Here is a 14,835-nt window from a genome sequence, read left to right as displayed (position 1 = left end):
GTAAATATCAAAATCGACTTCAAAATGAGGGGTAGCAGAATGAAAAAAGCGTCAATTTGAAGTTGACCAATTTTTGATCGTAACACCCTTTATGAGTATTTTCGTTTTCTTTTCATGTTTCACAATAATTTTTCTATCAATTGTTGACCACTAAACACGGACATCGAAGGTAAAGTTTTTTAGTGATTATTGTGTTTTTGATTTTAACGTTAAGTCCTAGGGTTCGAACAACAACAACGTCTTTGGTTTGAATCTCAGCTAGTAGAGCAGATCTTCACTAATTCATTTGTTTATTTTTCGATTTGTTCGATCCCCGTTAGCACTGATAAACCTTATTTTCATGGACGCTTATGATTTTAGAGTACAAATAGCGTAAACTATAATTTAATAAAGAAGCGATTTTAATTCTCAATGATAAAGGGTGTTACGATCGAAATTTGGTCGAACAAGAATGTCCGTAGAATAATGAATATTTTCATCTAAAAAATTTCAAGGTTAAACAAGTATAAAATACAGAAGAAATATTCAGCTGAGGTTGATCGAATCCGAATTGGTGGGCCTTTCGTTTCACTCTTGCCCTCTTATTCTGTACAATCATCTCGTCCACTTCAGAAACATTTGAAGAAAGTTTGAATTTATGTAAAGGTATGAAGCAATGATTTTATTACATCAAGGTTATAATATTTTGATAGTATACTTTTCAGTAAAAAAACAAGCATTAGTTCATAACAATTTATTGATTATTGCAGAGTTATATCTTTTCCCCGAAACCTCTTTTTTATTTAAGAGGCTTGCGGTGATCACGATGGAAGTCCAACAGATCAACTAAAATCCCAAAACTCAAAAAATGCCGTTAATAAAGAAGTGTTCCTCGCACCTTAACGATTAATTGAACAAATTTCAAATAGTCTACATCAATTGACGAAATAAATAAATTAAATTAAATGTACTTTGTTTCCTTCATACGCGAACATTTTTCCCAAAAAATCAATGTGAGCTTAAAAAATTGTATTAAAAAAAATCTTATGCCCGAAACTAAAAATTATGCATATAAAAGAGGGCCGAGAAAAATTAATTACGAACAATTTAAAAAAATGAAGAAAATCGTTGGGTAGTTTTTCGACAATCGTCATCATGGAGCCATTTTTGGAAAAACGACATTTCGAGATGATCTAGTTTGAAATTTCATGCTCTTGGTGGACGAAGCGCTGTAACTTTCGATCTACTGCAACAGATCAATGAAAATTTGGGAAAATATTCTCAAGGAGTAGTCAGGTAATATTTCTATTTTGATTTTCTGAAAAAAATAAAAAAAATGTAGCCCCTTAAACTGCTTCTCGCGTAAACATTTCCTGGGCCTTCTTCAGCTCTGTTGGCTGGATACTTGTTCTTGGATACCACCTGAACCTTGTTTCCGGCATATTACTGTACGACCCATTTCGTAACGACAGTGCGTCAATTTCAACCCAAACAGCATAGGACAATCGCCATGCTTCAGGGTAGACAACGTTAATTTTCTGGTTAACAATTCGGATGCCAAACAAACATATCGCTTGTTAAGCCACAAGTACTGATAGCCTGCCAAACCAGTTATTTTTAAGTGACCCTTGACATATGCTTGACCCTTTCCCCTTTCAGTTGCCGTGAAATACACCCTGACAGGAAACTGTTCAAAGTTTGCATTGACATAGGTTTCGCCGTCCATTAACACGCTTATCCGTGAACGGAGTAAAAGTGAACTGAAACGAATTCTCAGTTCAGTTTAAAACGAGCGGTTATAACGAATCTAAATCAGCATGTTTATTTGACATAAAACTGATAAATAAAACGGAAGCACGTTGGTATAGAGATTCTCTACGTAATTGGCCAAAAATCCGGTAAAACTGATCATTATGTACTCTGCGACGTTTCCATGCCAAAATATTCGAGATTTTTTCTAGTTTTGTAGTGATACTTAAAACATCGTAAAAACTACAGCCTGTTCAAAAAATAATCTCAACTAATTCTAATTAGGCAGGGAAAGTTTGAAAATCACTTAGGTGAGGCAGAGTTAATAGTAAATGCGTGAGAGTTTGAAAACATAACGGATAGGTCTTATCAGAGTATTCGGAAATTTTGAACCGGACTATTGTTCCGCCTTATTCACATACAAGCGATGGTGTTATCATAGGTAACTGATGTTTAGGTTCCAAACGTTTGCAGGTGACGCAGCTTGAGCGAAACTTTCAAACGCGTGTGCTGCCGCTCTACGCATAATGTGTATAAGGAATCCCATAGCAAATGGGACTGTTATGCTTATAGCGGCAGTGTTGCTGTACTGAGACGCTGATTTCCAACGAGTAGTGATTTGGAAATTGCACAAGTTTTTATGCTAATCTAAATGCCGGTTGAATGTGGCAATATCATCCTACTTCAGGTTCTTTGGTAGTTTGTAACTGACTGCGTTGTAATATTTAAATTGGCTGTTCAGCACTTTTTTCAGCTACCTCACAGTATGTGTTTAACCAGATGTTGACACTGTAACGCAGTTTCTGGTTTTACTATTCGTGCACACACTATTCCACCGTTCAAGCCATCAAGCAACATGCTGTTAAACCGATACTATTCAAAACTATCAGAGGCTTCAAACAGATAGATCCATTGTAACAAACGAGAGTGCAAAAGAATATTGTCGCTTACACACATCTATGGAAGATAACATATATAATTAGTACATTGAAGTTTATTTAAATCGATAAATACAAACGAAAATTTCTCAAAGAGACTGAAATGCCAAATTGATCACACCTTTAAAATAATGAGTGGATAGATGAATAGACATATGTTAGTTATATCGCAAAAGCAGCTTAAAATTTCACCAGCTGGATAACTTTCGAAAACTTTTGAGATGGAAAAGTGGCCCTGATCCCGGTTCGTGATACGGTAATACTTTGCAAAGCATGAAACATGCTCACAAAAATGTAACTAAAGTGTGATGCTACAGTCGGTGGAAGTCCAACCAATTAAATATTACGTGCAATAAATAACATGCTTTTAACATTGGACGGAATTCCCACGGCAAACTGGTAAACCCTTCATTTTCGCTAAATTCTAAATCAAGCCCGAATATTGTGATATTTTCGAAATATTCCATCATGTTATATATATAGAAAATCGAAATTTGCCATGTTTATTAAGGATTGTCGCGTAACCATTCTGGGTTTACCCTTCCTACCTTGGGGATTTTTTATTAAGATCTGATGCATCACACTCCCTAATATGACTAACGTTCATCATTCACTCGCTGACAAATATTCATTAGTAATAAAATTAGTTCACAGTCTAAACTGAAATCATAAAGCTCAAACGGTTCCCGTAGTCATTCAAGAAGAACGTGTTGCTAGTTACCATTTCTAATTCTTAATTAGTTAATTGAACGCAGAACTTAACATCACTCGAAATAAAGACTCAATTAAATCTAAAAAAATAAAAGTACGCAGACAAACACAAACAGAGACCTTCATTAATCTTATTAACACATGACTTATTGATATCGCTATACATAGACAACAACTAAGTAGCTGCTAGTGGAAGGATAAATACTAGGGACATAAATCTCACCCCTGCAAAAAATGATCCTCGTTTTCCTAATTTAAGGTTTACCTTTGTTAATTTTGCTGTCAAACCTATGAGAACCTAAGGTTATTGAGCTGTTACAGCAGAATTAGGCTAGACATCTTGCTATTATTAAAAGAAAATTTCCACGCTTTTTCATTCCCGATGAAAGTGAAAAATAAAAAAAAAAAACATTTAACCGATATCAGCAGCAGTTTTCAACGTGATACGATATTCACTGATGCTTCCCTTAAACGTGTAAGTGGTTTGAATTGACACACATACACGAAAGAGAAAAGAAACACCGTAGTCAATTGCTGACTAAAGTGATCTGTAAGTGAAGAGCACATCCGACTGTAATTTCCAAGTCTGTGAAAACAAATGTGGTGCAAACATTGTAATCCTGAAATTTGCCATTGCGAAACGCAAAGAGTGTGAGTTATATTTTATTTGTAACACAAAACGATGCAGTTTCTCTACCATATTTTTTTTCTTAACTCGTAAGGCACACCGAAATATAATACCGACAGCACAATCCACAAATGCATAGCACGTTGTACTGCGAGATGGACACCTGAGAATAATTGCAAACTATCAACATTCTACGAGGAATGATACATTTTTTCCCAGCAAATAACTGAGGAACCCGAACCACACAAGGAATGTTTGAATTTACACAAAAAGAATAATATTTTACTAACAATAATTAACTCTAATACGGTGAAGTGTTCATTTAAGTAGTAATGCGAAAGTAACAAAACAACTGTAGTCTTATTTTTTCATTTTAAGTATAATTACACTACGTGACGAAAGTCACAGACTAGATTCACAAAATGAAACAAACAAAAAAAAACAAAATAATAATAAAACAAGACTGATTTAACTATAACGGTTAATGAGAATAGAACATTGTAATAATTACAATCACATATGAACAACAACATATACATACGTATCATGATTTCTACCTATATTGATGTGCAAAAGACGAAAAAACAAAAAAATAAATAAAAAGGATCTTTGAGGAATATCGCTTTTCCCCCATGATAACGTCACACTGGACGCGGCAGTGCTGATTGCAAAGCTAGGCAAAATGTTTGCATAATTAATAGGTACCATGGTAACGATCTCGAGTGTCAAATATTCGAGTCAATTGTTCTGCCACTGTGGATGTAATTTAACAACCATTTAAGTAGAACTATTCAATCGTGTTGTAGAGGCTGCTAGGCAAAATCCCGCGTTGGTGTCATTATACAGAATGATCTACTTCAAACGGCAGGCGGCGTAAGTAGCATTCATGTAGGTCATATCATATCAGTTTACTTCCATCTGTGCACTTTTCCCTTCAAGGGTGCAGTCCCATTTTCCGATCATTAGTCGATCTTCTTACATAACTGTTTTCTTGAAATGAGTTTGATTGTGCGTTTTAGCTGTTAGTGTGTTTAACTCAACTATCTAAAAGTGTTTAGGTTCGTAAGAACTACTGGAATAGAGCAGATTTGAGGGATGCACGGCATCCCTCAGCTGGTTCTTGGTTAACATATTTATTATACCCAATTGATAGCAAACGCTCAGCTCAACTCATTTTACGAGCGCGCTTACGAAACGAGTAATAACTTTAAATACGAGATACCACTATCCAAACCTCATCTGAACATATTCGGGTACATTTGACGAAAAATCTGACCTCTATAGTGAGAAAATATGCGGGCAGATCCTGTTACGCAAAACAAAACCGCGATTCACACTTTTTGATCGATTCATTCTAGTCACTGAAACTGTGTTAAAACGAGATAATAAAAGATCCCATTGCATAACCTGTGGCAATCTGTGAACATGGACAATTCCAATCAGTCAAGCTGAAAAGAACCACGCTTCAAATTGTTACGTTTTCCATGTGGTCCATGGTTCTCCGAGGAAAAAATAAAATAGTTTGATGTTGAAGCACCGAGTAACCAGATACCATTATATTTGACCCAGAAGTTCATAATAAATTATGGAAAGGATATTAGGAAAAAACAAAAACAAATCACAAAGAAGCCGAATTTGAGCCAATAGAGTTGCGTTCTAACTTGACTGTCCATACTAATAGTGTGTTCTGATCTAGGACTAGGCTAAAAAAATTTTGAATGATACAGTGCGTTCTGGTTACTGGCTCTAGATTAGGCTGCATTTTCATAGCATATTATTCCATGCCTTGGTTTCAATTGCGTTCATACTTGCACTAAGATATTTATTTTACTTTACCAATTACTTATTGGAAAATTTAAAAAAAATCGTGACCATGACCAACCGTTTTAGCAAACATTGTGAAACATTCATTGCTCTGGAATGAAATTACTTTGGAGACAAAAACACGTAAAGTAATTGATATTATTCTATAAAATGTATTAACATTTCGAGTAAGTTTTTGTTTTCACAATTCTCCAAAGTAATTTAATTTCAGAGCATAAAAGTGAGGCGCTTGTCCTTGAACATTTCTCGATTAGCTATTTTGCAACTTTTTAATAATCATCTTACAGTACATTTGTACTGTGAAATGTAAGATGATAATGTATTGATGCAGCTTCTGCAAATACTACCTGAGCTTAAACGATTACAAGGGCTCACGTAACCATATTTACAAAACGATAGTTTTGATTTTAAGAAACGTGTGACACTTGTGCCAGAATTACCCTATTTGAAAATCATTTTGATAAAAAAAATGGGCATAGCATAAATGTTTCAATTAGGGTTTCCAAGCCCGGAAATAATTTTCCGGGAAAAGAAATTCCTGATTCTTTTCGATGATTTATTATATTTTCGCGATTTCCGAAATATTAGTTTTGGTCACAAACTATCTTTGTTTTACAGAATTTAATACTTTCGTTAACTTGAACACATTACTGTAATTGCAAATACGTATTCTCCAAACCACTCGGCAACATTTATTTCGGTTTTATTTAATTTTTTTTCGATGTTTTGCTGTTTAAGACGAGTTTTTCGTCTGAGTTATAGAAACCCATGATGTTCGTTTCTAGGACAAACTAATTCATTTTGTGTGCAATAAGGTTCTAGAAAGTCTACAGTTCGTTTCAGTTTCTTTGTTGGTCATATTGCTAGGAAGGAAGGTTTTGGCCGCCGTGATGCTAACGTGCTAAGGGTTGAAGGAACCCTGAGTCTTCTGTTTAAAAAATTGAATATCAGAATACTTCAATTGACAATGAACTTCATGGCGCAATTTCAAAACAAGTTAGCTAGAGAAGCACAAAGGAACTTCTTGCTGTGATAAATTCTCTGAAAAAAGCTCAACCACTTATAAAGAACGACCTATCCTTACAAGGAGGCAGTGTTTCAAATTGTTTAAAGTTGGATGCAGCAATCGTGTGAAAGTAGCTTAAGATCCGAAGACCAGCAATAACCAACACAGCGGTTCTAAGCAAGGGGACCTTTTATAAATTACGTAACGCTTTTAGGGGGGTTACGACGAATTGTTGTGACATATGGGGAAGGGGGAGTACGTTGGAACGTTACGTAACATGTTCCTACTGAAGACAAAAACATTTTTTTGATGAATTTGTTTTTTAATAGGGAATAAAATTGTGACACTTTGTTACATTGGGGGAGGGGGAGTCAATTTTGGGCAATTTTTGCGTCCCAAGAAACTTCAGATTTTACTCTTGAACAATAGATTGTATCTGCGGAATTTTCCGGTATCAATACTTCGGTCACTGATTCATTTGACGTAAGTTAGATTATGCACAAAGAGCTGACGCTTTTCGAACTAACTGGAAAGCTGTCGCATAGACTCCAGCGGCTGTTTGATGATATAAAGACAATCCAACCAAATTCAACTGAAAGCGAATGTATTGTTTTCTCATCAGCAAATATTTACAGTAAAATCATTCGCGTCTTTCTGATAAAAATCCTCATCTTTGTCTTTTTGAAATCATATTTCAAAAGATGCCAGATGTTGATGTTCGACGCTATTTTGAAAAACTAAATGGCTACTTCATGTTTAACGAAATTTGCTATATAAACCAATCGGAATGGTTTTGACGTGTGATGCCAGTGGTCGATGCTTAATACGGTCTTGAAATCGAAAATGGCGACTTTCGGTTTAGTCCTTTATAACTATCAGTATGGGGATTTTTCCGTATAAGGTCGAGGATAAACGCCATTTTGAAATTCATTATGACCACTTCCGGTTTAGGGAAACGCTAAATAATAAATGGTTTTGATGAATAGCTGCCAGAACAACCATTTTACATTCAAGAAGAAGACTTCGCATTGAGTAGTATTTTCTGAAAGAAATTGACAAGTAAATGTTGAGGAGGATATCTGACAATTTTGGAATCTAAAAAGGCGACTTCCTGTTTAGCACAATTCTGTATAACCTATCCAATAAGCAGAGGGGTGCGCCGCCGCCGCCGATGATTCATACGCGGAGCCGATCTCAGAAAAAAATTGTAAGAACTCAGATATGTTCTTTGTGGAATGATCACCTTATTGAATATAAAACTTTAGTGTGATACTTTTCATTTCCAGTTTTTGGAAGACATGGAAACAAAAGTGCTTGTGTACAGACCGACATTTCTGTTGAGTCTGGACAAGCGAAGTAGGTCGGGAAACTGTATGTGTTAAGAGGCGGAGCAATAAGTGCTTAGAATTTCGTACAATTTTTCGGATCGTTTCTCGTATTTGACAAGAAATCTGATTTTAGTTGTTCTATGCTAAGACAAGAAAACTCGTTATGCGATTATGAGCCAGTCCTTGGAAGTCAACTCACGTTACATCATTCCTTCGATTTTGACTGTTGCTGAACAACCAAAACAGAAACTTTATGCATGAAATGATCGATCCATTTTTGTAAGACGCTTTCATTTGGTCGAGCCCCTATCTTGACCAACGTCACTAAACGAGGCTCATGGCTTTTAACTATTAACCTTGGTCTGGCAGTTTAGAGGGTAAGGCGTTGGTTTCACGAGCAACCCATCGTATGTTCGAGCCTCAGCCAGAAAGGATTCTTAGTAGTCAGTAGTCATTGTTAAGACTCGGCTGCGAAGTTTGCCGAAACGAAACTTAGAACTGAAGACTAGGGCTATCGGAGGACATATCGGCATGATGGAAAATTTGCTGCTCTAAGTTTATAACTCCAGAATATCAATCAACCTTGCAATTTTCATTTGTTTCGTTACTCTTTGGCATCATTTGTCGAAAAAGCTAACAGAATCGATACAGTAGAACTTCACCGTAGTTAAAATATGGTAACATATTGACGTAATGCTCTTAAGAACCATATTAGGAAACCGCGCCGTTTCGTATGTTTTTTCATACTAAAATCCTTTGCTTACGAAATTCGTGGAAAAAATAAAACCAAGAGAGTAGCCCAGTTAACGTCCAGACTCCAACCCTAATCGTGCTTATTCCTTCGTTTATTTGACATGGCTCATAGCGATAACTTAATGGGGCCGTAGGTTGTCCATGGTGTGGTCTCTGATTACTGTACTTGCACGTAGAAGTTTGCCTCTCATGGATACATAGCGTGGTTTGTTTAATAATTCCGTGAGTTCTGAGTTGTTTAGCCAACTAGAGGCAAAAGGTGTTTTTTAAGAATCAGGTGTAACGGATTTTACTTCTCCGTTTTCCGATATGCATTTTGCAATTAGCTTAGAAGGGGTACGTGATGATAGGTCATGTGGCCTTGCTTGTATATTGTCATTGCTCATGTGCACAGGAACCTTAATTCATACGCTGTCACTTTCAACAACGTGTTTTAGATTGTTCTGCAAAAGGAATCTTTCTGCTTGGCTCAACATGTTGAATGATATCAGTGCTGCAGTACACAGGTGATGGTTACTTCCGTTAGCCTAAGCTCCATTTTCAGAAAATATTCCACCTCACGAAAACTCCGTCAAATAGAAAATATACATTTAAATTTACTCAAATATAATTAATTCCCAGTTGAAAACCACTGTGCTATATTGAAATTTGATAATACCGGTACTTCATCAGTCCTTGGCTTAGTTTTGAAACACGCCGAACCAACAGCCAACATGGCAAGCTTTGAGCAAGAAGTCATTTCTACTTCCCGTCATAATCAAAAAATATCCCACGCTGTATTACGCCGCCACCAATTTTGACGAATGGCGTAATACCGCCGATAATGTTATTTTTCATCGGCGCACACCTCTATTCATATGGTTGTTTTCGAATGGGCTTTACGAATATTTGCCAGAGGTTGTAGCATAAAAGGGTTTAGCTAAATCTGATAATCAAAACGTGTTATTTCTCCCTTCTGCTGCTAAAACTTCCTGCACCACATTTCCTTTTTAGTCCTATGTTCCTGTCATGTTCTACCCTGCTCCGTTTCTCTTGTTTTTCTCCTTCCTGAACGCTACTCGCAAGCGGCTTGCTCTGATCGGAAACCTTCCTCGGCACTGTGAGGGAGCCCACGTTGTAATTTGTAATTTATTTATCAGCAGAACGAAAACTTGTCAAACGTTCGTTCAACTTGTTCGGTTCCTCTTTCTTTGGTACTGCGACAGGGTCTTGTGACGATGCGATGTTTCTTCTGGCAAGTTTTTCTTGGCGGTGGAAGGTGCAACCTGCTGGGGGCAACTCTTAGGCCGATGACATGCTTACGCGATTTGCGAAGCGGTAGCGGTAAGCGAAGCGAATGCGTTTGACCTATCTCTTTGGTGTGTACATGTAGAACGCGTAATACTGTCATAGTGAAAGCGGGCGAACGCGGCAAAACACTATGTAAAGTGCTCAGACGCGTCCGCAAACGCTTCGCTTTCCCCTTCAGCTTGTCATTGGCCTTACTTATGCTGATTTCGTTTTTAGATCAGAGTTGCTCTAGCTCCGCATAAATGACGAATGAAGTTGTTTGTTGAGCGGAAGTTGTTGCTTTATTTGCAACAAATTTGTTGCTCGGTGCTATGATCAAGCAAGTGTGTGGAATAAGTTAACGAAGGAGATGTTTAAGGTTGGACAGAGAATGCGCAAAATTCGTAAACGAAAAAAGCAGTTTTTTTTTTCCACAGCGTATGTCAGATCTTCATAAAAATCAATCAGCGTATGTAGAACAGTACAGTACTGCTGATTGATTTTTATGAAGATCTGACATACGGTGTGGAAAAAACTGCTTTTTTCGTTTGCGAATTTTACCCTTTCTCTGTCCAACCTTAAATAGTGCGTATAATGCATGTTAACGCACAGTGGGATAAAGCCTATTTGAGGCCTTAGATGTCATTTTAGAGCCAGCATTTCTTCGTAGGAAATATTCACAATATTATTGTACTTCTTAAATAGAATATTTTTTGGATAGATTAACGTAGAGTACCCAAGCAAAAAAAATCCTAAAAAAATTTTTAGGGGGTCTTCGGCGGCTTAATTTCAAAATATGTATTTTTCTTAACTTTTCTATATTGTAACCGTAATTGATCAACTCAATACGTTCTACATGCTTGTAGGTGCGTGTAAACACCAAAGTTTAGATGCTTTAAAGTGATAATTAAACCAGAAATCTTTGATGAAAATAGTGCATTTTTGTAAGTAAAATAGTTTAGTCAAAATATTGATTTTACGTTTTTTTATTCCTTCAACAAAAAGTTGTATTTTAGTGACACCTGCTAGTTTGATGAACATATTAAATTAACCGATTAAGGGTTTTAGCATGGAAAACTCGAAAAACTGATATGTAAGGCCTCAAAAAGGTTTTGTCCAACCTTTTTTGGATTGTTCCCACTGTGTAACGCTGATTGAACTAAATTCGTTTCCTGAAACTATGTGCCCTTTGCTTCTAACCTGGGCCTACAACCATTTCTTGTAATTATGAATGTACTCCCTGCAGGGGCCTTCCCCTGCAAAGGTTTGAAAAATCTTCAGAAAACATCCATCTTGATTGGATTATAGTGATTGTAGCCAAACCGAAATTTCAAAATGGCGCTGAACATCGACTTCTGACACCCACTCGTCAAAACAATTCCGAAAATACCCATATTGAATGGTTTATAATGAATTTCGTTAAACCGGAAGTCGCCATCTTGCTTTTCAAAATGACTTCGAGCATCGATCTCTGACCCCCTCTCGTCAAAACCTAAAAATTCTTTGTAGATTGGTTTATAATGAATTTCGTTAAACCGGAAGTCGCCATATTTGAATTCAAAATGGCTCTAAACATCAACCTCTGACACCCACTCGTCAAAATCATTCCAAAAATAACCTATTGGTTTTTAGCGAAATTCGTTAAACCGGGATTTCAAATATCGACTTCCTACACCAACTTGTCAAGATCATCCCGAAAATACACATGTTGCTCAGGTGCGGACCACATGGAGTCTTCCAGATCCTTGATCTATAACTATTTCTTGTGATTATAAATATACTCCCATTAAGGGGGTGCTCCCGTGTAAATGATTCTAAAATCTTCCGAAAACAGCCATCTTGATTGGGTTATAGTGCAATTTGCCACACCGGAAGTCGCCATATTGGCTTTCAAAATAGCGCTAAACATCGACACTCGTCAAAATCACAACAAAAATATTCATATTGAATGGTTTATAATGAGTTACGTTAAACCGGAAGTCGCCATTTAGTTTTTTTTCAAAATGGCGTCAAACATTGACCTCTGACCACCTCTCGTCAAAACCGAAAATACTCATATTGATTGGTTTATTGCGAATTTTGTTAAACCGGAAGTCGCCATCTTTTAATTTCAAAATGGTTCTAAACTTCAAACTCTGCACTCACACGTCAAAAGCATTCCGAAAATAACCCATATTAATTGGTAGAATTTCGTTAAACCGGAAGTTGCCATCTTGGATCTCAAAATGGTGTCAAATATCGACTCCGACGCCCACTCGTCAAAACCATCCCAAAAACCAATATTTTTTTGGGTAAAGGCCACAAGGAGTCTTAAAGAGTTGTTTCCATTTTTGCAAAAAAGCTGAGTCTTTTGCATTTCAAAGTACTTAGAATATTTTTGCAGAAATCGCGTTAATTGCGAAATATGCGAAAAAAGTCTAAATATTTTCTAAGTCTTATCGCATTGAAAAGGACAAGAATATTTTTCAGGAAAAACCGCTGTACTTGGAAAAATCGCGTAAAACCTGAGTGTATATCCGTTTCGATGTACTGTTCCGGAGCAGAAGCTCTGTCACCTTCAAACAGTCAGCTACGAATGATGTTGCAGACAAGAGTTCAGCGGACATATACTTACAACTTCAGATAATTCCGTTTTCATTTCGGGGTCTGTAATAGTAAACTGATTTACCAGAAAAGCGCAAATTTTCACTATTTTTCAAGCTACTTTCGAGAGTTTTTCTGAAACGCAGTTTTTTGCAATTTTTTTTTCGAAGTTATATTTTAAAATTTATTACAAAACTTTTGACCATTTTTTCGACTGATTAGTCCAAAAATTGTGTAATTTGGTTTAATGCAACAAAAATATTCCTGTTTCAAATTTATCACTCCTGTTTTCGTTCCGAAATGTTTTGTTTGTCATGACTCATGACTAAGGAGTCATGACAAACAAAACATTGTAATAGATGATTTAGTCTACGAAACTTCTTCAGATAGGGGAACATGGGGAGACATGACCAAGCGCAAAATTCTATTATTGGCTTCAAAAATATTTTTTTACTTGTTTCCGTCCCTTAAGGTAATTTTAAATGTTTGGAATGAAAAATTCTTTCTTTATAGAAAATATTTCGTAATTAATAAATTTGCGTTCATTAAACTTTGTATGGACATATCTACTCGACTAATACATAAACTTTTAAAGTACTAATACATTATTTTATTCTTTATGAACTAGTGAAATAATTTTACATAAATCGGAGAATTGAACGAGCTACCTATTACTAAAATTTGTAGGACATTGAACGCAATAACTGATGTTGGGGAGACTTGATCAATATTTTATGGAGAGACTTGACCAAGTGGCAATAAGCTGAAGAAAGATAAAAAAAATCTGATATTTAATATGCTGTGGTACCTACTGTTAATGTTAATTACGGCCCAAAAGAATTCCACATGAAATATCAGGTTAAATCTTTTAGTACTAGTAAACGAAGTGAGCAGTAATATGGCTGATTTCGTGACGTGTGAACATGCAATGTAAGCAATACAGTTAATCCTTAAAAGGAAATGCATTAAAAACCCTTGAAATTTATGAAATGCAACCCTTTTATATTTTTTACTGCTACCTAAGGATCTCGACAATATGGAAGATTACAGTATCTTTTATGTAATTATTTTTTGTTCTGATTTTTAAAAATTCTCTTGGTCAAGTCTCCCCACAGTGGTGAGACTTAACCATAAAAAACAATCACAGAAAAACTTTCATAAATTTTGAAAAAGTAAATTAAAAATTTTGCAAAAAAAATATGAACACGTACAATACCTTTGTACATTATATACCAATGGCTTTGGAAGAATTGAAAACTTTTTTAGAGATTTATGCAGGTTTGGCTAAAAACATCGTCAAGTCTCCCCATGTTCTCCTACCTACCAAATTCTTCTAACTGGGTATCGCTTCTTTTTTTCCTTGACACATACAGTTCAATACAGTGAACAAATGTGAGTTTGACTTTCGTGTCTTGTTATTTTTTATAAACTTTTGCTCGAACTATCACAATAACCTTTGAATATTTTGTTATGTGAAAACTGTATCATTGGCCGTACAGTGTCTACAGTGTGTTTCCAAGAACGCCATCCTGATGTAGTGTGATTCGGCATTAAAAAATATCACATTTTCTAAGACACTGATTTGGTACAAGCTCTTGTGTTTGTATTTTACGATTTAATCATTTAAGCGATTTAATATTGTTTAAAAAACAATCAAACGTTCATAAAAGTTCTGCTCTTGGCTTGGATTTGGATTCAGTTGCAATTAGCAATGTTGTTGATCTTTTGATGGTATTACGACCATGCTTGCTGTTAATTTAAAAAGTTTTTAATTTTATCCAAAAAATGTCGCAGCGAATGCCGACTTATTCTTAAATTACTACTTTGAATGATTGTATTGTATTGTCGATAGATCAAATAAGGTTATCAGAAGATAATACTTTATTTGCTTTATTGTATTGTATCTAAAAAGAACACACAAACTGAAACGCAGAATAAGCTTTAACCATAATCTTGAGCGGATATTTAAACACAAAATCTAGAAGCCAATATTCATTAATGAAAATGCAGCCTAACAGAGCTATCATATCGGGCTAACGCATATTACCCTTGGCTGGCTTAGATAGC

The sequence above is a fragment of the Topomyia yanbarensis genome, chromosome 2, assembly GCF_030247195.1.
Source record: "Topomyia yanbarensis strain Yona2022 chromosome 2, ASM3024719v1, whole genome shotgun sequence".
Lineage (NCBI taxonomy): Eukaryota > Metazoa > Arthropoda > Insecta > Diptera > Culicidae > Topomyia > Topomyia yanbarensis.
This window is presented reverse-complemented; position numbering follows the sequence as displayed.